This window comes from Staurois parvus, unplaced genomic scaffold (genome assembly GCF_062004578.1).
Source record: "Staurois parvus isolate SC_StPar_1 unplaced genomic scaffold, SC_StPar_1.0 ptg000154l, whole genome shotgun sequence".
Taxonomy (NCBI): Eukaryota; Metazoa; Chordata; class Amphibia; order Anura; family Ranidae; genus Staurois; species Staurois parvus.
Window position 1 is genome coordinate 7,003,032 of NW_028317950.1, and position 21,969 is coordinate 7,025,000.

The following is a 21,969-nucleotide window of genomic DNA, read 5'->3' on the forward strand; positions in this document are numbered from 1 at the left end:
TGACAGCCTTTTAAGGGCAAATTCAGCTAGTTGGGGCCAAAGGTCAAGTTTCAATGCCCAGTAGTCAAGGGGATTGTCTACCTCGGTTGGCAGGGTGCTGTCCAAGTAGGCCCAAGCCTGTTGTTTGAGGTCCTGCTCCAGGTCCACCTGATGCTGCTGCTGCTGTGGCTGGTTAGTAGTTTCCTCACTGCGCTGGTGAAGAAAGCTACTCATCATCGACTGCAGACTGAGGCAGCCGCTGCTGGTGGAGCTGCCACTGCTCCTACCACCCCACCCCTCCCCTGCTGCCATGGCAGCGGAACGCGAGCGCACAGGGCCCACAGTGTCTGAGGATGGACGTTGGCGCAGAAAGGCAGAGACCAACTGACTACATAGGTGGTTTTTATAGTACGTTATTTTGGCCTCCCTCTCAGCAGGTGTGAAAAAGGCCACCATTTTGGAACGGTAGCGAGGGTCCAACAAGGTGGACAGCCAAAAGTCATCCCTCTGTCTGATGGTTATTATTCGGCTGTCGCTACGCAAGCAACCGAGCATGCTATGGGCCATTTGTGCCAAGGAATGCGAGGGACTCCCTGCCTCCATCTCTACAGCATACTGCCACGGTGCGTCTGGGTCCTCTGTCTCCTCCTCCTCCTCTACCAGATGCTCCTGCTCCTCCACTCCTGTCCGCTGAGTGCAAAAACCACCCATTTCACTCAATAATTCCTGAGCACAAATGTCCTCCTCTACCTCCTCCTCTTCTTCCTGTCCTGCCCCCACAGGGGTCATGTGGCGTTGAGATCTGTGCGCCACGTCTACCGCACCCTGACCAGCCATTGTTAACAGCATTTGTTCCAGGACGTGCAACAGAGGAATGACGTCGTTCATCCCATAGTCCTGCCGACTCACGAATAGCGTGGCCTCCTCAAAGGGCCTGAGCAAGCGGCAGGTGTCACGCATGAGCTGCCAATGGCTGACATCAAAGTTACACAGGGGAGTACCTTTATCCGCTTGTAACATCAGGAAATCGGTGATGGCCTTTCGCTGTTCGTAAAGGCGGTCTAACATATGTAGGGTTGAATTCCACCTTGTTGCAACGTCGCAGATCAGGCGATGCTGTGGAATTCCGTTCTGCCACTGCAGCTCAAGGAGGGTGTGCTTTGCGGTGTAGGAATGGCTGAAATGCATGCAAAGTTTACGTGACATTTTAAGGATGTCTTGCAGTGGGATGGTGGATTTTAGGAACCGCTTGACAACCAGATTGAACACGTGAGCCATGCATGGCGCATGGCACAACCTTCCTTGATGCAGAGCAGACACCATGTTCTTTCCGTTGTCGGTCAACATGGTTCCGATTTTCAGTTTGCGCGGAGACAGCCATCTGTCGATTTCTCTGTTCATTACACTCAGAAGTTCCTCCCCTGTGTGACTACGTTCGCCAAGGCATACCAGGTGCAGCACAGCGTGACACCGTTGCGCCCTGCACATGTGATATGCCGGTCGGGTAATGGGACTTGGCACGGGGGTGGCGGCTGAGGACACGGCGGAAGAAGAGGTGGTAGAGGCGGACATCTTTTGTGGACCAAGGACGTGCAAACGTGGAGGCAAAAGCGGCGTGACCTGTCCAAGTTGCTGGTGCGGCTGTGACGGCACCACGTTCACCCAGTGGGCCGTAAATGACATGTACTGAACTTGGACAGGAGGACGTTCAGCTTTTGCACCGTTGGGTGCGTGCTCGCAAACTGTTGTCTCTTGGAAACGGATTCCAAGAAAGACTGCTGACGGAATCCGCGAAGAGGAGTAGCAGGAGAAGGAGCATCTGAACGAGCGGAAGATGCCAACGAGCGACAACTCCCCTCAGCAGAGGTGTTGGAGCCTTGACTGGCTGATAGAGGGCGATTTACGTCGGGTGACGGAGCAAGTAACAGAGCGGGTGATGGAGCGGGGGCTGGGGCAGGCAGAACCGCCGTATCTTTATCACGGTTTTCCCAGGCCACCAAATGGCGACGCTGCATATGCTGACGCAACGCTGTAGTCCCAACATGGGCCCCCTGGCCACGCTTGACTTTCTGGCCACATAGTCGACATACGGCTACGTTTACCTCCTCGGGCGGCTTGACGAAAAATTGCCACACCGCCGAGTAGGAAACTTTGCCCCCGATACTCCTCACTGGCTGACTGCTACTTCCTCCGTGCACACCGGCACCACTACTGGCCGTGGTGGTAGGCTGCAGTGGAGCTGGTGCTCTACTCCGTGGCCGTTTGCCTCCACTGACACTGCTGCGACCCTGCTGCCTCCTGGGCAACCCACCGACTGTTTTGCTCGCTGCCAAGCTGCCACCCTCTTCTCCTGATGATGCGGAAGCAATAGCCTGATGACGACAAGGCTGCCAAGTGCGATCAGCCTCATCATCATCAATTAGGGTCTCCGCCTCACTACTAGCCCCCTCGGCTGCGTGTGGGTCAGGAGACAGACCTGTCTCTAGACCGGCTACCGAGCCACTCTCCTCGCCACTACTTCTTCGCCTGGCTGCTGAAGAGGCGGATGTCTCCCCCCGTTCCTGACCGCCCTCTGTTAGCTCTTCCTCACTGTACAGTGGGGCTGAGCCCACAGCATGCGATACTTCGCTTGGTGAGGGAACACCAAAGGACAGGGGCAGGTAGAGGACACGTGATTTCAGTGGGCTTGCTCCCGGGCCATGCCAACTAACGGTTGTGTCTGACGTACCCACCGACCGTTGGCTGTAGGTGTCAGAGGTGACCTGGGAAGAGGAAGACGACCGAGCCAACCAATCGATGACGGCAGGGTTGTCGGTGGAGACACGACCGCTGGATGACACCGGGAGCACTGGCCTCTGGCTGCGACTAGTGCTGCCTCGACCCCTTCCTCTGCTGCCACGTCTGCTCGCTCCTAAAACATTGCCTCCTCTGCCACTCCTCTGCATGTTGTCTGACATACTCTTTAATTCAACGATTCTGTGTCCCTGAGTAACAATTCTGTGTCCGTCAGTAACAATTCTGTGTCTGTCCCTGAGTAACAATTCTGTGTCCCTCAGTAACAATTCTGTGTCCCTCAGTAACAATTCTGTGTCCCTCAGTAACAATTCTGTGTCTGTCCCTGAGTAACAATTCTGTGTCTGTCCCTGAGTAACAATTCTGTGTCCCTCAGTAACAATTCTGTGTCCCTCAGTAACAATTCTGTGTCCCTCAGTAACAATTCTGTGTCTGTCCCCGAGTAACAATTCTGTGTCCCTGAGTAACAATTCTGTGTCCCTGAGTAACAATTCTGTGTCCCTCAGTAACAATTCTGTGTCCCTCAGTAACAATTCTGTGTCCCTCAGTAACAATTCTGTGTCTGTCCCTGAGTAACAATTCTGTGTGCCTCAGTAACAATTCTGTGTCCCTCAGTAACAATTCTGTGTCCCTCAGTAACAATTCTGTGTCTGTCCCTAAGTAACAATTCTGTGTCCCTGAGTAACAATTCTGTGTCCCTCAGTAACAATTCTGTGTCCCTGAGTAACAATTCTGTGTCCCTCAGTAACAATTCTGTGTCTGTCCCTGAGTAACAATTCTGTGTCCCTCAGTAACAATTCTGTGTCCCTCAGTAACAATTCTGTGTCTGTCCCTGAGTAACAATTCTGTGTCCCTCAGTAACAATTCTGTGTCCCTCAGTAACAATTCTGTGTCCCTCAGTAACAATTCTGTGTCTGTCCCTGAGTAACAATTCTGTGTCCCTGAGTAACAATTCTGTGTCCCTCAGTAACAATTCTGTGTCCCTGAGTAACAATTCTGTGTCCCTCAGTAACAATTCTGTGTCCCTCAGTAACAATTCTGTGTCTGTCCCTGAGTAACAATTCTGTGTCCCTCAGTAACAATTCTGTGTCCCTCAGTAACAATTCTGTGTCTCTCAGTAACAATTCTGTGTCTGTCCCTGAGTAACAATTCTATGTCCCTCAGTAACAATTCTGTGTCCCTCAGTAACAATTCTGTGTCTGTCCCTGAGTAACAATTCTGTGTCCCTGAGTAACAATTCTGTGTCCCTGAGTAACAATTCTGTGTCCCTCAGTAACAATTCTGTGTCCCTCAGTAACAATTCTGTGTCTGTCCCTGAGTAACAATTCTGTGTCCCTCAGTAACAATTCTGTGTCCCTCAGTAACAATTCTGTGTCTGTCCCTGAGTAACAATTCTGTGTCCCTCAGTAACAATTCTGTGTCCCTCAGTAACAATTCTGTGTCCCTCAGTAACAATTCTGTGTCCCTCAGTAACAATTCTGTGTCTGTCCCTGAGTAACAATTCTGTGTCTGTCCCTGAGTAACAATTCTGTGTCTGTCCCTGAGTAACAATTCTGTGTCTGTCCCTGAGTAAGAATTCTGTGTCCCTCAGTAAGAATTCTGTGTCCCTCAGTAACAATTCTGTGTCTGTCCCTGAGTAACAATTCTGTGTCTGTCCCTGAGTAACAATTCTGTGTCTGTCCCTGAGTAACAATTCTGTGTCTGTCCCTGAGTAACAATTCTGTGTCCCTCAGTAACAATTCTGTGTCCCTCAGTAACAATTCTGTGTCCCTCAGTAACAATTCTGTGTCTGTCCCTGAGTAACAATTCTGTGTCCCTCAGTAACAATTCTGTGTCCCTCAGTAACAATTCTGTGTCCCTCAGTAACAATTCTGTGTCTGTCCCTGAGTAACAATTCTGTGTCTGTCCCTGAGTAACAATTCTGTGTCCCTCAGTAACAATTCTGTGTCCCTCAGTAACAATTCTGTGTCTGTCCCTGAGTAACAATTCTGTGTCTGTCCCCCAGTAACAATTCTGTGTCCCTCAGTAACAATTCTGTGTCCCTCAGTAACAATTCTGTGTCTGTCCCTGAGTAACAATTCTGTGTCCCTCAGTAACAATTCTGTGTCCCTCAGTAACAATTCTGTGTCCCTCAGTAACAATTCTGTGTCTGTCCCTGAGTAACAATTCTGTGTCCCTCAGTAACAATTCTGTGTCCCTCAGTAACAATTCTGTGTCCCTCAGTAACAATTCTGTGTCTGTCCCTGAGTAACAATTCTGTGTCCCTCAGTAACAATTCTGTGTCCCTCAGTAACAATTCTGTGTCCCTGAGTAACAATTCTGTGTCTGTCCCTGAGTAACAATTCTGTGTCTGTCCCTGAGTAACAATTCTGTGTCTGTCCCTGAGTAACAATTCTGTGTCCCTCAGTAACAATTCTGTGTCCCTCAGTAACAATTCTGTGTCCCTAAGTAACAATTCTGTGTCCCTAAGTAACGTTTCTGTGTCCCTAAGTAACGATTCTGTGGCCCTAAGTAACGTTTCTGTGGCCCTAAGTAACGTTTCTGTGTCCCTAAGTAACGTTTCTGTGGCCCTAAGTAACGTTTCTGTGGCCCTAAGTAACGTTTCTGTGGCCCTAAGTAACGATTCTGTTGCCCTAAGTAACGTTTCTGTGGCCCTAAGTAACGTTTCTGTGGCCCTAAGTAACGTTTCTGTGGCCCTAAGTAACGTTTCTGTGGCCCTAAGTAATGTTTCTGTGTCCCTAACTCTCTCCCTTAATACAGCCAGGTCTGCCTCTCTTGAATGACTGGAGGCAAATGGAGAATTCTAAAATGGCCGCAATTTATAGCTCGACCATTACACAGTGCTGGCTGGCTGGCTGCTGATTGGCTAATGCGATCACATGTCATGAATGAATGCATTATGGGTCAGCGCGCCTTGTCTGCGCGCCTTCCCAGGGATCCCCGCTCCGTCGCCGCACATGTCGCCGCCGGTTTTGGAAAAATTTCGATTCGTGCATCCGAAGTCTGCTTATTTTCGGATTCGTCGCGAATCGAAATTTTCCTGATATTCGAAACGAATTCCACTTCGCCAAGTTCGATTCGCTCTTCTCTACTTATGAGCACCAGTCAGTAATTATATATTAGATTGCCCAAGGATGCGGGGGTTATGGTTGTTTGCAAAGAATACTAGAGATAGCTGCATATATGTTTACCGCTGCTCAAGATAGAGAGACTCCCAATCTCCATGCACAACTCCTCCTGTGGGTGTTAGCCCAGCTTGTGTGCTGCATAGATGAGAACAAATGAAGTCTGATCGGCTGCAGTCCAAACAATCCACTTTATTGAACCAAGATAAAACCAATACAGACAGTGAAAATACAGTAGGGGACTGGCAGGTAAACGCATTTCACGCTAAAGACAGTGCTTATTCTTTACGCTGGGGTAATGAACAAGCGCTGTCTTTAGCATGAAACGCATATACCTGCCAGTCCCCTACTGTATTTCCACTGTCCGGGGGCGGACTGACCATTTGGAAACTCGGGCACTGCCCGAGGGCCCAGGGTCATTAGGGGGCCCCATGAGATGCCCCTGGTACCTTTTTCATAGGTTTTTTTGCGTTCGGGCAAGGACACAGGGGCCCCATGATCCCCTATTGCCCAGGGGCCCCATGAGTTGTCAGTCCGCCCCTGCCACTGTCTGTACTGGTTTTATCTTGGTTCAATAAAATGGATTGTTTGGAGGGCAGCCGTTTGGACTTCCTTTGTTCTCATCTAGAGAGAGCTGCAATTGCCTACTGCCAAGTACAAGTGGCAGTGTACTAGGATTACTGTAATGACAGGTATACTTTCAAGCAAACCTACCAGCCATTTTCAACTGCAAACTGTCATTCCTCTGTCCAGTGAACACGCTCTTTTTTGGCAGTGTTTAGCCCTTAAGTCAGGCCTCTAGTATCAAAGTGAAACTAGAGGGGTGCAAAGTATGGCATTTTCTGGCCAAAAAAATGTAGATGGAACTTTTCCTTTTCAGAGCTTAAAACTGCTGACAAGTCTACTTTAATTTTTTTTACAGAGCAGCCTCGATCCTGCTCTTCTCTGGTCCCCCGCCAGTTATCCTGGTCCCTCCCTCATGACAAGTGGACCCAAAGCAAACAGATTGTTATGAGGCACCCAAGCAGGCTCGCTTCTGAGCCACTGCTCTGAGTTTCCATTCACAGACAGAGCCGAGACTCGGCCTCACCCCCCTCTCTCTCCTCATTGACTCACTGTCTGTGATTGACAGCCAATGGCACATGTAAAGCACATGTAAAAGCACAAGACGCATAACAGTGCTGCGTGCTGCAACGTACACATTGTCATGCACCAATGTGTGTTGCTGTGCTAATACATCCCAACAGCGCAACACATAGGAAACCATACATTGTTTTAGCAAGGCAGTAATGTGCAGCACAGTGGTGTGAATGGGCCCTTCATCTTAAACCTCTTAGGGTTTTCAGTGAGATCTCTGTACTGCAGTTTGCAGGTTTACACTGACCACAGCAGTCAGCGGGAGATCATACTCTCCCTAACGGAGTTTTAATGTATTTTTTGTAATAGGAAATGTGAGTGGCCACAGCTTTATTGGCACTACAAATTCCCAATGGGTATTTGAAGGCAATAGATGACAAAAGTTATCAAACTCTACCTCTACTTGAAATGTCACTTTTGATTGAGCTAAACATTTAAAACGGATTACTAGTACAGATTACAAATATCTCTTCTTTGTCCAATGATAAATGTGAACTGCTCTTAGATATAACACATCATCTCCTCTGAGTAGGAGTCAGAAGTTATCAGATTGGTGGGTGTGCAGTTTCAGTTAAACTGATAAGTGATGACAGACAGACAGCAGCAGACTTACTGCTAGATACCAGCTTAGTAAAGTGTTTAGAATGGGCCATGCAGAGTGACTCAAAACAACTATGATATGTCTTGCTTCAGAGATATTGACTCACAACAGGCCTTGTGCACAAATCCGAACATTAATTCTCTGCTATACCTGTATAGTTTTAGCAGGAGTGTCAGAGGTCACCTGAAGTCTGACATTTGCTGCCCTATGACCTGGCACACTGCACACTTGTAGAATGGGATACAGCATGTGAAGTTGGGTAGTTATTAGGACAACTGTCAGACTTCAGCCGACCTCTGGCCTTCTGATAGCCTCGGCAATAGCTGCTCCCATTCCAGATAGGAACATGGTGTGATACTGGTTTACAGTGGGCATTTTCCACCCAAAATAACTTTTTTTTTCTTAAAAAGAAGTAGGAATTTAAAGAGTGAGATGGACTACCTTAGATCTAAATACAGTGAGCTGATCAGTGTATGGCCAAAGAAATCACCATAGAGATAGTTGTAAACGTCTACAGAACCATCATAATTGCTGTCTTTGCCTTCCTTCCCATGATCACCAGTTATATGGAGCAGGTGCTATGTGGTCACATGTAGGATCACGACCTGCTAAACATCATGGCTGTTGCTGGAGTATTTACTTTCCCTAATTCCTTGCTGTAGCAATTACTTGGATGTATACTGAGAAGCACCTGGTACAAACATTCATCTGACTTTAATGACTTTTTGAAACAATTAATAGTTAAAAGCATCAAATACAGCCAACGCATTTCAGAGGAAACTGGCCCTCTCCCTTCTTCAGGGCTTGAGTAGTCAATGTTAATAAAATCATGACACAATGCACTATAGGTCCTGCGTAAGGCTTAGTGAAGTTTAGCATCTTCTAACGGCACTGATTTTATTCATATCAACTGCTCAAACCCCAAAGAAGAGGGAGGCTTGTTTCCCCCGGAAACACAATGGCTGCATTTGATGCTCTTAACTATTAAATGTTTCAAAAAGTCTTTTAAGCGAGGTGAGCTTTGGTAACAGGCACTCCTCTGTACACATCCAATAATTTACAATCTGGAGATCTCTCCCTTTGTTGTCATCAGGGAGGTAGCATCCTAGGACCACAGAAGGGTCAACCCACATTATAATTTACAGTGGTTCAAAGGCTGAATTTTGTTTTTACCTTCATGCATTCTATGAAGGTACAGCCTGATCTTGATCCAGCAATGTGCAGGAGAGCAGCTGCTCTCCCGGGTCTCTGCCTTTTCATCGGCTCAGAGACAGCAGCGAGAGACTTGGGCTCCTGCAGCTGTCAATCACTGCCAGTGAAAAGGAAGGGAGGGCAGAATCTAGCCCTGTTCTGTGTGTCTTATGGAAACTCAGAGCGGGGCTTGGGAGCAAGCACTCACAAGTGCCCCCAGAGCAATCAGCTTACTATGGGGGCACATAGAGGAGAGAAGGAGCCAAAAGTGTTGGTGGGGGACCTGATAAGACAAGGATCGGGGCTGCTCTGTGCAAATCCATTGCCAAGAGCATGTGAGTATAACGTGTGTTATTTTTCAGGAAACAATTCTACCTTAAATATCACTTTAATCACAATTCTGCTTCTTTAAATGAAAGAGCACCTTCTGGTATTCATAGCAGACACAGTTTTCACTTCTGTCGGTGCAGCACTATCACACACATATCAAGTCTCTATAGTAATTAGGGAGTCCTTGCAACATAGTCACTCAATTCCACCAGGGGACAAACCTGCTGAACCTCAGTAAATGTTACTTTTGCATCCTTTCCCATAATCCTCTATTATCTTCAACATGTATTTGGGGCAGTGAATTTGCCTTTTTTTAATCTAATTGTTCCATGGGCTAAAGGGTGGCAAAATAATCAGCCAGTTTTGCACATATTCTATACCAAATTAACACTTTAAAGTGCCTGTTCTCTGCAGTTGACATGATATCTCCATACTCAATTACACCTTGCTCAATATTGGACATAGCTCACCCACCTCTATATCTCTGATGCAGTCAGCAAATTCCCAATAAGTAGTGACACCGCAGAAAGCAGCTAATTCTACGGTGGACATTTTTATAAATTTGCAATATCATGCTCACTTGAAGAACCTCTTGTCACGCTTACCCCTAACACAGGTGGTCAGACACTATAGCTGGCTTCTGTGTTCTTCATCTATAGCAGCCACCTTTCCCATAGAGCAAGCAGGCCTACCAATATTCGGTTGCCCCCAGGACTTATACACAATGCTATGGTGCCTGGTTAGCATGCTGGCCAGGCGCAAATTGAGCACACCAAACAGGTACTTGCGGTTGGCGGACAGGCAGGGGGTTCAATGACAGTCCAAGTACACGGCACGCAAGGTCCAGAATAGTCAGGGTCAAATCCATAGTCAAAAAGCAGGCAGAATTCAGAGAATAGTCGATATCCAATCCAAGGTCATACACAGGGAATTCCAAGCAGCAGGGTAGACAAACCGGGAGCTTGAGTATGTGTTACAAATGCTATCACAAGCACAGGCTTGACTGGCTAAAATCAGGTTTGGTCTCCATCCAGAGACTGGCCACATCTAACACCTTGCAGGTAGACAGACAGGGAGAATGTAACGCAACTAATATCAGGATGCTGGAATGAGACCAGTGGCAGTGATGGACTAGGAGTGCTACATGCTCCTGACACCTCTTAGCATTGACCTTTGGAGAGAATTCAAGAAATGTGCGGAGATAAAGATTTTGAGTACCGTAAGTGGTGAAGCCAACCATCTTGATGAAATAATGCAATATGCAATTCCCGAGGTTAAAGAAACACCCCATCAAAAACTGTCCTTCAATTTTGAATGAAGCATTACTACAGCATAAAGTGGAAATTTGTTTACCTCTTGCCTAGACTGCCCTATTGGGTGCTATCTCTCTTTAATGGTTAGGATAGGCATGCTAAAGAGGCCATAGAATGGATTTCAAACCATAAAAATAAAAGTGGAATTCCTGCCCAACACTAACTATGCATAAAAATGTCTTGATATTGGCTCCCAGGCGATGTTGGTGCTCTCTCCTCCACTGCTCCACTAACAGAGGGAAACCAAATCTGTGGATCATGTGACCAGACTGGAGCAGACTAAGAGAAGGTAAGTATACAATTCTATTTTACACAGGTTAGGCAGGATAGGTAGAAGGAGGGGGCATTTTTAAGCATAAATAGTGTTAGGCAGGAATTCCACTTTAAATCACCAGAAGGAAATGAAGGAATATTGTATACCCATTTTTCTACTGGGTAGCAGTCAAGAGAAAAAACTGAAAAGGAAAGCAACAAAATCATTTTTTTCTTTGACTGGTCACCACTACCAACAAACATTGTTCCGTTACAGGAAGTGAAAATTTATTTCCTTAATGAACTTATCAGCACCAGATCTCTAGAGAAATGTCAAAATACTGGTCAGCATTCACGTCATACATCAGTTCCACCCAAGACAAGATGTGAGCAGAGATTAGCCTGTTCGCAGTCATTCGGTATATATTATATACTATATTAGCAGAGTGCTAGTAAACGCTTGGTCTGCCAGCTATGGGGAAAGTACTGTACATCATTTTTGTGATTCTATTGTAGATGATGGTCTGTTGTTTAGTTTGGAGCTCACGTACCTTGCTGGTGCCTGCAAGCCGCATAAGCACACATTTAGGAGGTTCTGGACAATGAAGGGCCTTATCAAAGCATCAAAGAACCATTCTTACACATCAATAAATAGGAATGAAGACTGGAAGAAAATACAATACATTTTGTTGCCGTTTTAGTCCCTTTTTCTTAATCTTTCATCAAATTTCAGTCCATTGTTTAAAAACAATACTTACCGTTTTGTTAATTCAGTTTGAATCCTCTTGTTCAAGTTACAACTAATGGTATAAAATTAGAAAAGAAGAAAAGACAAAGGGACTAAATACAGAATAGAAGGGGCTCCAAGATTCTTGCTCCTGTATAGGATGTGAACAAAAAACACAGATGACAACAGAATAAAAAAGAAATAAAATATAAATATATATATATATATATATATATATACACAGTTGTGTTCAAAATAATAGCAGTCAGACATCACTAACCTGATCAATCACTGTTTTTGGTAGAAATTATATTTCTACATGGCAAATAATTTACTAGCAGGTGTAGTAGAGTAATAGAAATCCAACAGACCCAACAGTCATGACATGCATGCTGCTGATTCTGTGTAATTGAATCACTAATTGAAAGGGGCATGTTCAAAATAATAGCAGTGTGGAGTTCTATTAGTGAGGTCATTCATTCTTTGAAAAACAGGTGGCAATTATTGCCCTTATTTAAGGAAGGAAGGCAGCAAATGTTGTACATGCTGGTTACAGTGCATTTCTCTCTGAAATTCTGAGGAAAATGGGTCGTTCCAGACATTGTTCAGAAGAACAGCGTACCTTGATTAAAAAGTTGACTGGAGAGGAAAACATATAAAGAAGTGCAGAAAATGATAGGCTGCCCAGCTAAAATTATCACAAATGCTTTAAAATGGCAACCAAAACATGAAAGACGTGGAAGAAAGTGAAAAACTACCATTCGAATGGATAGATGAATAGCCAAAATGGCAAGGACTCAGCCAACAATCAGCTCCAGGAAGATCAAAGAAGGTCTAAAGTTACCTGTGAGTACTGTTACAATTCGAAGACGCCTATGTGAAGCTAAGCTATCTGCAAGAAGCCCCCGCAAAGAAGCTCCCACTGTTGAAAAAAAGACGTGTTGAAGAGGTTACAATTTGCCAAAGAGTACATTGACTGGCCTAAAGAGAAATGGCGCAACATTTTGTGGACTGATGAAAGTAAGATTGTTCTTTTTGGGTCTAGTGGCCGGAGACAGTTTGTCAGACGACCCCCAAACACTGAATTCAAGCCACAGTACACTGTGAAGACAGTGAAGCATGGCTGTGCAAGCATCATGATATGGGGATGTTTCTCATACTACGATGTTGGGCCTATTTATCGCATACCAGGAATCATGGATCAGTTTGAATACATCAGAATACTTGAAGAGGTCATGCTGCCTTATGCTGAAGAGGAAATGCCCTTGAAATGGGTGTTCCAACAAGACAACGACCCCAAACACACCAGTAAACACGCAACATCTTGGTTCCAGACCAACAAGATTGACGTTATGGAGTGGCCAGCCCAATCCCCGGATCTTAATCCAACAGAAAACTTGTGGGGTGACATCAAAAATGCAGTTTCTGAGGCAAAACCAAGAAATAGAGAAGAACTGTGGAATGTAGTCCAATCATCCTGGGCTGGAATACCTGTTCACAGGTGCCAGAAGTTGGTTGACTCCATACAACACAGATGTACAGCAGTTCTCAGAAACAGTGCTTATACAAGTAAATATTAATTAAGTGATTCAAAGGAAAGCAAAAACTTCAAACATTTTTCAGTTTCTATAGTGAATGTTTGAGTTTGTAAAGAAGAATACAAACACTGCTATTTTTTTGAACAGTCTAATATTCACTTTTCTTCAAATTTTTTAGAGGAACAACACAAATTTGATATATTTTTCTTCATGTTTTAATTTGGAATAGAATGTGTAGTGTTCCCAATGCATTTGTGTGTATGGAAATAAAAGCTATTAGAAGGATTTTGAGCTTTATTCACTTTTTTCAACACTGCTATTATTTTGAACACAACTGTATATATATATATATATATATATAGCAGTAATATGGGTGGAGTGCACAATAATGATCAGTCACAGTGCATAGCAATCAGGTCCTCCCAAAGGCCATATATAGAAAAAAGAAAATTGGATTGCTGCACATAAACAACTTTTATTGTTGAAAAATCACCATACAAAAGGGTGATCCAAAATAATGGACAAAGCTATACATCATAGTCTTCAACAAACAGTTTCGGGCTATCATGATTCCAATTATGATGTATGTATATATTGATCTAAGTAGTATTTTGTATTTCAATATGTGTTCTGATCTGAAGAAGGGCGTTAACATAATAGCCCGAAATTGTTTGTTGAACACAATGATGTATGGTTTTGTCCATTTTTTAGGATCACCCTTTTGTATGGTGATTTTTCAACAATAAAAGTTTTTCATGTGCAGCAATCCAATTTTTATATATATATATATATAGTAAGTGATCCCTTATCCTCAAGATAGCGCCGTAATTTTCTAAAACACTGCTTCTACATTTCAGTTAGAGTTACTGTAACAGTGACAGTTTCTTTGCATCATTCAAAGTTCTTCAAAATAAGAACAATAAACATGTTATTTTTGCTGTTTAGCTGCTTTGGTAACCTTTGATCAGTGTTTTTTTTTTTTTTTAAGCCATTAGCTAGTTTAAGAGGGTTAGATCACTATTTATTATTACAGGTACAGTACTTATAGCACCATCAATATATGCAGCACTTTACATATATTATACATTCACATCAGTCCCTAACCCTCAAGGAGTGTACAATCTAGGGTCCCTTAACTCACATTCTGGGGCCAATTTAGACAGGAGCCAATTAACCTATCAGCATGTCTTTGGAGTGTGGGAGGAAACCGGAGTACCTGGAGGAAACCCAGGCAGGCACAGGGACAACACACAAGCTACGTGCAGGTAGTGTCGTGGTTGGGATTAGAATCAACAACCCTAGTGCTGCCAAGCGGAAGTGCTAACCACTTAGTCACTATTAAACACAAAAGGAAACATTTAATGTATTGCAGCTTACTAATTCTTGAATTTGGTGGATGCAATTGTTGTCTTTTTTAGGCTTTTTCCCCTTATTTTCACCTGGTGTTCTGTCCGGTAACACTCTTCCTGTCTTAGAATGTCTTGATTCCAGTGGAGGAGCAACAGAGACAATATTGGACAGCAGCATTGTCAATCTGGAGAGGTGGTAGTATTAGATGCACTGGAAGATTTAGATGGACTTAACTAGCATGTTGAAGCCGATCTCCAGCTAACACTTTTTAAGCAGTTACAGTTTTTTTTTTTAATGTGTTAAAGGTTTTACATAAATGAATAAAACTGAGCATTGCAAGCAACTTGCCAGTGTTAAATGGTTTGTTTCAACCCTCTAACTACCATGTTTGCTGGACAGGTTGGTCTCTTAACCTCTTGACACCGACTGTACGCAAATATGCGGCCTCTCGGCGGCTGGGCCTTGAAGCCGAGCAGCCGCATATTTGCTTACCATTTGAAAACACATATGTGCTGAGAGCACATATGTCAGTGTCTCTTGGAAAGGTTCCAATCTCCCCTTACGATCAGGACCTTCTCCAATCATGTGACAGCGAATTACGGCAGTCACATGACTGGAGACCTTCTCCGATCATGTGATCACCGTGACAGAGAATCCCAGTGGTCACATGACCCTAAAACCCTGTCCCGCCTCCCAGCGTCTTAAACCCCTTAAAGGGCCGGGAGGCACTGGCATGAAGAGGTTAAGGAAGTTAGGAAGTTGAAAAATACCAGACTTACTAAGTGAAAATAAAGGAAAAAAGGCCTAAAAAAGGAAAATGAATGCAGTCACCACATCTAAGAGATAGATATATGTAAAAAACGAGCGCTAGATCTGTGTGGGTGGAGCAGCTAGCATGAAAGACAATGACCTCATAACCTTCTAAATACAATATAAATATATCAACATGCATGTTGATACATCTAAGAGATGGTAAGCTGCAATATAATACATTTTTATTTTGGATTTTAATACCACTTTAATTAACCATTAGCCGCCTGGCCTATAGCCGTTTGGCGGCCGCAAAAATGCTGTAGCTTTCCAGGGTGTACGCCATTTGGGTTATTTTCACCAAAGACATGTAGCAGAATACATCTTGGCCTAAATTTATGAAGAACAATTATTTATTTGTAAACTTTTATAACAGAAACAAAGAAAAACGTGTTTTTTTTTCAAAAGTTTGGGTCTTTTTTTGTTAATTTAGCAAAAAATAAAAACCCCAGCCGTGATTAAATACCACCAAAAGAAAGCTCTAGTTGTGTGAAGAAAATGATAACATTTTAGTTGGGGTACAGTGTTGTATGACCGCGCAATTGTCATTCAAAGTGTGAGAGCGCTGAAACCTGAAAACTGGCCTGGGCAGGAAGGTGTAAAATTGCCCGTATTGAATTGTTTAAAGCCCAACTGAACAGTTAAAATGAGCTAAATACATTCAACACGCCCCCTGCTGAGCCAAAACCATTTTTCTCCAATCCGTACAGAGCATAAAATTTGCTGATTGCAGAGATCTGCTGGTTGTGACCTCTGCTTTAACACCGAGAGCAAAGGTCTTTCTCTACAGCACGCTGGCAGAGGACAGGCTTTGCTACTCAGACAGCAGTTGTTTTACAAAAAAAAGTGTATAACTTTGTACACCTTATATTTTGATGCACCTGAAATGTATTTAGCTGATTTAAACCAGAAGTTTGATTGGTCCCTAAATTTGGTCCCAGACGTTTGTCTATCTTATTACATAACTCTCTACCTGATTATTTTAGAAAATGTTCTTTGGTGCCTTAATTATTGGTATTAAGGATTATATTATTATTTTAGTAAACAGTGTACTTTAGCATTCATGAGCTTTTCTGTTTAGTTGTTTTTTCTTTCGAGTTTAACACACCTATAGTAGACCACAGAAGCCATGGCCTATGTGTTACACCAGCGAGCACCGACAGGCTAAAAGTAACTATATGCAAAGTAGATTATGACTTCTTTGTTGTTCTAGATACTGTATGCAGTTGGTCAGTGACCCTGAAGGAATATTTCAATTACCCCATTTATTGAGAAATAAAATAAAATACTTTTTATAATTTCTATGCAGGAAGAAATAATACAAGAAGCCAATCATGGGCTTTACAGTATTTTATGTGGGACATTTGGGCCTTTTTTGGATGAACTCACCTTAATTTGTCTCCTGGGGGTTGAGGAAGGTATCCTCCCCCCCAGCTGGAGCAAATTGGATCATGATTATTAATGATTTTTGCCTTCCTCTGGATTAACTCTGAGTATAGCATGTATTTGGAAATTTCCCTTTTTTTTAATTTTCTATTGGTTGAACTAGATGGACTTGTGTCTTTTTTCACCTATGTGACTTTAACATGGAGCTCAACCTGAAAGTGGAAGTTCCACTTTAAGGCCTGCTCCCGTTAAAGAAATTAAAACTTTTGGGGAGCAGGTACCCGATTTTAAAGGGTACCTGTTCCCACTTCCACTCCAACTGCCTAGACCAGTGTTTCTCAACCTTTTTCCAGTCAAGGCACCCTTTAAAATTAAGGACATTCTCAAGGGACCCCATTCTAAAATGTAAAATACTAACCTAATAGTTTTACATATTGCAGCAGCATCTATACACATAAGACACCCAGTATTAGAGGTGACTTATTATTTCAATGCAAATATATTTTTGCACACTGGTATTGACTAGTATTCTAGCAATTCTTCTTCCTCATTTTCTCTCTCCAATGAAGCTAATGTGACCCCAATACTGACAGGGAGGGGTAGAGGGTCAAACAAGGATGATATGCAGGTGCCCTATGTCCGCCATGTCAATGGTTGTTAGGAAACCTGTGGCTTTGTATAGCAAAGAAGCAAGCTTGATTCACCCACTGCCTTGTACACAATTTTTGGGCAATTTGGAGCAAATTTTGGGCATTTTACCAAGGCACCCCGGTTGAAAGAGACTGGCCTAGGTGATCGAAAGTGGAAGTTGTCCCCCCCCCTTCAGTCTCATGGGACATGTGACAGGTCCCAGATGACTGCCTGTGCACCGGGTACCCACAATTGACATGCCAGCGCCTGTGACTGGACACTGGTGGAAAGAATGGCTGGATAGTGGGACAGGTGAGAGGCTGTTTTTTTTTTAAAGTCAGCAGCTACAGTTTATATAGCTCCTGGCTTTTAATTTTTTTTTTTAGAGAAAGCTGGAGAACCGCTTTAAACTTCTATTGTTGTCTGGGTTGCCTTTGAAAAATTCACCCTATTTTATCAAGGTGATGGAAAATCCAAATTTTACAGTTATCACTGGAACAGGAGGTGAAGGGAAATCATCCAATGGGGACACCTGTTCTGGTGACAACTGTCTAAGAAGGGATTTCACCTCAATTTGGAGAGATTTTTTCTCTCTTCCTGTTGTGGTTTTGGAACAGGAAGTGAGGGAAGCTCTTCACATTAGGCTCGGTTCACACTGGTACAACTTGGGATCCGACTTGTGAGACCCCAAGTTGCATGACAAGTGAAATACCATGTTAGTCAATGAGAGCCGTCTTAATTAGCACTACTGAAGTCGCTCTGACTTTAGAAAAGGTTCCTGTACTACTTCAAGGCGACTTCTATCCGACTCGTGTCCATATACTTTAATAGAAGTTGCCTCCAAGTCGGATCTCCGTCTATATTTATGTGATTTGGATCTGACATTACAGGGAAATTACCCAGGAATTCCTTGAAAGTTGCTTCAGAGTTGCTTCAAAGTAGTGTGAACCAAGACTCATGGTCAAGAAAGCAAAAAGATATTATTAGGGCCCATTCATAATTCTGTGTTGTGGTACCGCATGGTAAAATGTGTGTACCGCAGTGCAGTGCTTTGTGGTTCTATTATTTGTAAACAGTGCCCAACACACTAAAACAGTAGTGGGCAAAGCTCTTTTGGCCCTATTTCTCCTGAAGGTCATAGGCGTGTACTGTGTTCTGCACTCCTGTGACCTATATTCTGCCAACAGCAGGCTAAAGTCCTCTGTCGGCTGACATCATTCAGCCTGTCCAGACTCTGGAGAAATACCTAATCCCGTCACTGAAAGCATGAGCCAGTCACTCCAGCCGCCTTCCACAGCCTGGCACTCCAGTGAGCATTGGAGGAGCAGAGCCAGTGACTGACAGTCACCATCTCTCTGCTCACTGAAGACCAAGAACTGAGCAATCAGTGTTCTTTGATCACTCAGTTCATGGTCTTAGAGGCAGCAGAGGACAGATGCAGCATCGAACCGATGCTGCACCCATCTAGGCAAGTATGTAGGCTTGTTTTTTTTTTAAACCTCATACTTCTCTTTTAATACAGTAGTGGGAAAAGCACATGCACTTTAAGCAGAACTTAACTGTATGTGAACACCACAAACTGAAAATGCTATTCACATAATTTTTAATATTCAAAGCAAACTCATCCATCCATCCATGTTTCCATGCTTTATTTTGTTGAGAAAACACTTTGGAAACACCCGTGGCATTTCTAGCTGAGGCCATCTTGAATAACGACAGATGATTTATGTAACATTTACTTCCTGGAATCCACCTGCCCTTAGCTGAGAGATGCAGGCAGGAAGGTGTGCTTAGCTGAGAAAGCCCCTTTTCCAGATGAAAAAAAAAAATGCCCATGAAGTCTCTTGGAGTGTATTACATAATTTTGGCTTAGGCCAATAACCAGGAAGCAACTGAAGAAATGTAAAAAAAAGAAGTTTAAAGAAGGTAAATATTATATACTTTCCTATTTACTAAGGCTAGCAGCAAAGGGATTAAACACAGCTAATGTTGATTGCAAGAGTTTAGTTCCACTTTATGAGCACCACAGCACATGTGTTGTGTAGTTTAGTTAAAAAAAAACAAAGGTTGTGGTGCATTGGCAGCCCATTCAGAATGAATTAACTTCTTAATGCAACACATAAACACCCAAATGAACATGCATTAAGGTGCGTGCAGTAAGTGCTGATTCACACATGTGCGGTGCGGATTGAAGCTTAGGTTTGACAGGTAATTGATACAGTATTTGTTCAGCGGTTCAGGTTTGTATCAGGTACAGCACAGGTTCAGATCAGGATTTTATCCTGTTCACAACTGATGACATGTGTGGTTCAGAAACGATTCCCATAGAAGTCAATTGCCTGTAATCTGCACCTGAACTGGACTGCACTGCTCATAAAACAGACAAGATCCTTTTACAATCCGCACTGCCATAGCACCGGACATATGTGAACAGGCACCATAGGAAGCAGTTATTTCACATGTCATGCGGATTGGATGCGGTTCAAACCACATCCAATCAGCATATACACTATATTGCCAAAAGTATTGGACACCTGCCTTTACACGCACATGAACTTTAATGGCATCCCAGTCTTAGTCCGTAGGGTTCAATATTGAGTTGGCCCACCCTTTGCAGCTATAACAGCTTCAACTCTTCTGGGAAGGCTGTCTACAAGGTTTAGGAGTGTCTATGGGAATGTTTGACCATTCTTCCAGAAGTGTATTTGTGAGGTCAGGCACTGATGTCGGATGAGAAGGTCTGGCTCATAGTCTCTGCTCTAATTCATTCCAAAGGTGTTCTAGCGGGTTGAGGTCAGGACTCTGTGCAGGTCAGTCAAGTTTCTCCACCCCAAACTCACTCATCTATGTTGTTATGGACCTTGCTTTGTGCACTGGTGCGCAGTCATGTTGGAACAGGAAGGAGCCATCCCCAAACTGCCACCTTAAGAGTTCCCTTCACTGGAACTAAAGGGCCAAGCCCAACCCCTGAAAAACAACCCCACACCATAATCCCGCCTTCACCAAGCTTTACACTTGGCACAATGCAGTCAGGCAAATACCATTCTCCTGGCAACTGCCAAACCATCGGATTGCCAGAGAAGAGTGATTTGTCACTCCAGAGAACACATCTCCACTGCTCTAGATTCCAGTGGCGGCGTGCTTTACACCACTGCATCTGACGCTTTGGGACATGACGTCAGTTGTTACAGATTGATCGGAAGTAGCGGAGCGTCCATCTTTACTAAGGTGATATCAATACAAGCGTTCCTGGAAGCTGCTTGGAGATCCTGTCATATGGGAATACATGCGGTTTTATTACTATATTGATGAAAGCATATTTTATTAAAGCCTTAACTTATTTAATTTGAATACTACACCATATAGTCCTTTCTTTCCTTCTGAGTGGTATTCTATGGACAGCCTAGAGAAGTGTATATTTATATCATGCTTGAGGGCATGGGATAGTCCGGTATCTTGCACAGCTTTTATGGAATGATCCTGGAGAAATTTTGGAGATTACATATTGGAAAAATTATCCTAAAGGCTTTTGTTTATTTTATTTAGGGTAAGCGTATTTACTCTAGCCACATAGAAGTGCTCATGGGATGTTTTCACTTTGTCACGTGTTTCACAGTTTTTTCACATATTGGGAATTCATTTTTTATATATGTTATGATTATTTGAATATTGAGGATAACACACTATCCAGTTTTTAATATATATTTTTTGGAGGTATACGGTGGAAGTCGACCATACATTTGGATTACTATATCGAAGAAAATTGAGAAGATTCACTGACACTAAGAGGAGTTATCATTTATTTTGGACTTTCAAGGGTGAAAGTGTGACTTTTTGAGTGTCAATTTTTTTGGATATTTTATTTATTTTATTTGGACACCGCTTTTTGATTTTGTATTTTAAATTTCAAAGATGGACTTATTGCACAGGTGGCAACCTATCACGGTACCACGCTTGAATTCACTGAGCTCCTGAGAGCGACCCATTCTATCACAAATGTTTGTAGAAGCAGTCTGACCCCGATTCACATATATGCGGCCGTGCGGGCCGCGTTTTGCAAGGGCACAAGAGCCCATTCATTTGAATGGATTTTCATGCCTGTGCCATGCAGGGAAGAAGTCCCTGCACTTCTTTGGAAAACGCAGCCCGCACGGTAACCTCTGTTCCCAGTACGGTTGCGTTTTCCAGTGCAGGCGGCGTGCCATTAGAACTAATGGCACCCGCCCGCGGGTCTGCATTTCTCTGTGCGGGTGGTGCGGCTGCACGGATTTTCGTGCGGATCCGCAGCAGCACCACTCGCACAGATGTGAACCTAGGATAAATGGCTAGATGCTTTATTTTATACACCTGTGGCCATGGAGGTGATTGGAATACCTGAGTCCAAGGATTTGGAGGGCTGGCCCAATACTTTTGGCAATATAGTGTATGTGAACTGACACTAACACATCTATTCACAGGTGTGAATATTGTAGATCATAACAAGATTTACAACCTTTCCCTGCTTTACCTGAAAGTGGTCATAGATCTACTATTAGCGTATTATGATGTTATTTCATAAGCCCCTTACCTAAGAAACCATAGTACCCATACATTACATTATTGATAAATGGCTCTGTATTTAGGAAGTATCTTTGTGCTATAAGCTGCAAGCTCTGGATATGCAATTTCAACAAAATATTGATTCAAATAAAGAATAAATCCACTTTATTTTCCAATTTGCAGGGAAGTGTTTAAGCAAATATTTCTATTTTACGAAGGCTGTGCTGTAGCAGCAGTTAGACACAAACTGCGCACAACGTCCACTAAA

The 21,969-nt window shown here is 43.5% G+C and overlaps 1 protein-coding gene across 3 annotated transcripts in view; it reads right to left on the reverse strand.

Moving 5' to 3' along the window:
* GATA1 (GATA binding protein 1) overlaps nt 1–21,969 on the reverse strand; it is a 58,408-nt gene that overhangs the window by 23,894 nt on the left and 12,545 nt on the right. Inside the window, exon 1 of one of the 3 annotated variants that reach the window (XM_089674985.1) lies at nt 11,273–11,386. The exons of the other annotated variants lie outside the window; for them this stretch is intronic. The gene's annotated coding sequence lies outside the window, so the exon portion shown is untranslated. Of the gene's footprint in view, nt 1–11,272; nt 11,387–21,969 lie in introns of those variants that run through there. 3 annotated transcript variants of the gene reach the window in all.